Here is a 3,010-nt window from a genome sequence, read left to right on the forward strand (position 1 = left end):
GTGGCAAAGGAGCAGGAGAGTAATGAATATGAGCTAAGGAAATGTGCATTAAGGATTGAATAGGAGTTAAAAGTTCGAAAAGAAGAAAGCACAATCCAAAATGTAATTGAATTCATGTTAAATAGAAAAATTAACATCATGCCATGGTTAGTATGTTAAAAGAAAGTGAAAGAAAATCAGAAGAGAAGTTTTGAAAGGTTAGGTTGGTTAGAATTGAAAAAGAGTTAGGAAGTTAACATTAGTGAGTTAGTAAAAAGTGGGTTAAAGTAAGTGGCATAATGAAAATATTCCAAGTAACAAGTATTCACAGTTAGAAGCTATAAGTAACTCATATCCAAATAAGGAAAACAGGTTGATGATGATTCAAATAGATATAGAAATAGCAAAAATTAGAATCAAACATCAAAAATTCAAATTATGAACCAGGAAATCAAAAAGGATAAGAAAGCATGCCCTGGCAGTCATGAATTAGTTTGGTTAAAGCAGAGGAAAGCAGAGTTCAAAATGCCAAAACCAAAACATGAATGAAAATATTTTACAGAAATTTGGGCAGCATCCCGACTAAAATTGGATTGTCCCGGAAAATAAATAGCAATCAAATAGTTCATATGAATCAAAATTAAAGCTGCAATTACATATAGGGAATATAAACATGAAAATGCAGTGTATAGAGTAGCAAGAAACAAGAAAGTACAGCATATGAACATTACAATCATCACAGCAACAGCAGAATAAAACAAGAAACAGGAACAGTGCAATTAAACAGACCTAAATTCACTAACCACATCCTAGGCTACCTAACAACCTAAAATCCACTACAACATGCATATCTAACTAGCCTAATGACGAACATAAACAGAAAAAATATGAATTAACTACGAAGGATAGAAGGGTGGCGTTCGTCGGAACCTGGTAGGCGTGAGAGAGAGAGTGGGGCAGAGAGGTGGCTGGGGATGACGGCGGTGGCGTCCGGCGTGGCGGCGGTGGCTTCCGGCGCGGCGGCGGTGGGTGCTGTGCGAAGGAAGGGAGGGAAAGGGGGTGGTGTAATAGGGGTATGGGGTAATAGGGGAAGGAAGGGGGCGTGGGTGGCGCTGGGCGGTGACGGCGGCGGTGGTGGGAGGTGGTCGCGAAGAGGCAGTGGCAGAGAGGGGGGGAAGAAGAAGGAAGAAGAAAAAAGGAGGGGGAAGGAGGAAGGGGGGTGGGTGGCGGCGGGGTCTAGGTGGTCGGCAGCATCTGGCGGTGGCGGTGATGGTGGCTGGGTGGTGGTTGGTGGTTGGGGAAGAAGAGAGGAATTGGAGGGGTTTGGGGAGGGGGGCGCGACTGATAGGGTTCGCGTGACTGGGGGGTTATAATTTGAATCCACGCAATCGCTTGTGGGGCACGCGGTCGCGTGGTTGGGGCGAAAAGTTGGTTGACGCGATCGCGTGGGGCACGCGATCACATGGAATGGGAAAAGAGTGAACGACGCAATCGCCTGGGGTATGCAATCGCGTCGCTGGAAATTGTGCTAAACGTACGAATCCAGCGTCATTTCAGCGCAACTCTCTATCTCCTTTTTTGGTGTTGTGCAATCCTATGCGACGAGATCGCGTCGCTCACGCTGTCGCGTGGGATGTGTGTTGTGCAAGTGACGTGATCGCATCAGGGACGCGATCGCGTGGGTCATTTGTGCGAAACACACAATGGCCGCACGATTCCAGCCTAACTTTCTGGACGTTGGATCTTTACGCCGATCTCCAGGTCACGCGGCCGCGTGAATGACGCGGTCGCGTGGGAAGTGTTTTTCGCAATGTGACGCGATCGCATGAGTGATGCGGTCGCGTTGCGCACTATTGCACGAAATTGTGATCTCAGGCAACGGCGCCAAAAACTCTGTACGCACGTCTTAATAAATCATTTTTCATTCACAACTTCGATACAACTAACCAACAAGTGCACTGGGTCGTCCAAGTAATAAACCTTACGTGAGTAAGGGTCGATCCCACAGAGATTGTTGGTATGAAGCAAGCTATGGTCACCTTGTAAATCTCAGTCAGGCGGATATAAAATAGTTATGGAGTTTTCGAACATAAATAATAAATAGAAAACAAGGATAGAAATACTTATGTAATTCATTGGTTAGAATTTCAGATAAGCGTATAGAGATGCATTCGTTCCTCTGAACCTCTGCTTTCCTGCTGTCTTCATCCAATCAATCTTACTCCTTTCCATGGCTGGCTTATGTAAGGACATCACCATTGTCAATGGCTACTTTTAATCCTCTCTGAAAAATGGTTCGATGCGCTGTCACTGCATGGCTAATCGTCTGGAGGCATCACCCTTGTCAATGGCTGCATCCCATCCTCTTGTGAAAATGGTCCAAATGCTCTGTCACAGCACGGCTAATCATCTGAGGTTCTCGATCATACTGGAATAGGATTCACCCTCCTTTTGCGTCTGTCACTACGCCCAGTACTCGCGAGTTTGAAGTTCGTCACAGTCATTCAATCCCAGAGTCCTACTCGGAATACCACAGACAAGGTTTAGACTTTCCGGACTCTCATGAATGCCGCCATCAATCTAGCTTATACCACGAAGATTCTGATTAAGAGATCCAAGAGATACTCATTCGTGGGAGAATGATGATGATTGTCACGTTCATCACATTCAGGTTGAAGTGTGAATGAATATCTTAGAAGCGGAATAAGTTGAATTGAATAGAAAAACAGTAGTACTTTGCATTAGTCTTTGAGGAACAGCAGAGCTCCACACCTTAATCTATGGAGTGCAGAAACTCTACCGTATGAAAATACATAAGTGATAATGGTCCAGGCATGGCCGAATGGCCAGCCCCCATGAAAGTCTAAGATAGCATAAAACTGATCAAAGATGTCTAATACAATAGTAAAAAGTCCTATTTATACTAAACTAGTTACTAGGGTTTACATAAGTAAGTAATTGATGCATAAATCCACTTTCGGGGCCCACTTGGTGTGTGCTTGGGCTGAGCTTGAATCTTACACGTGTAGAG

The sequence above is a fragment of the Arachis hypogaea genome, chromosome 16, assembly GCF_003086295.3.
Source record: "Arachis hypogaea cultivar Tifrunner chromosome 16, arahy.Tifrunner.gnm2.J5K5, whole genome shotgun sequence".
Classification (NCBI taxonomy): Eukaryota; Viridiplantae; Streptophyta; class Magnoliopsida; order Fabales; family Fabaceae; genus Arachis; species Arachis hypogaea.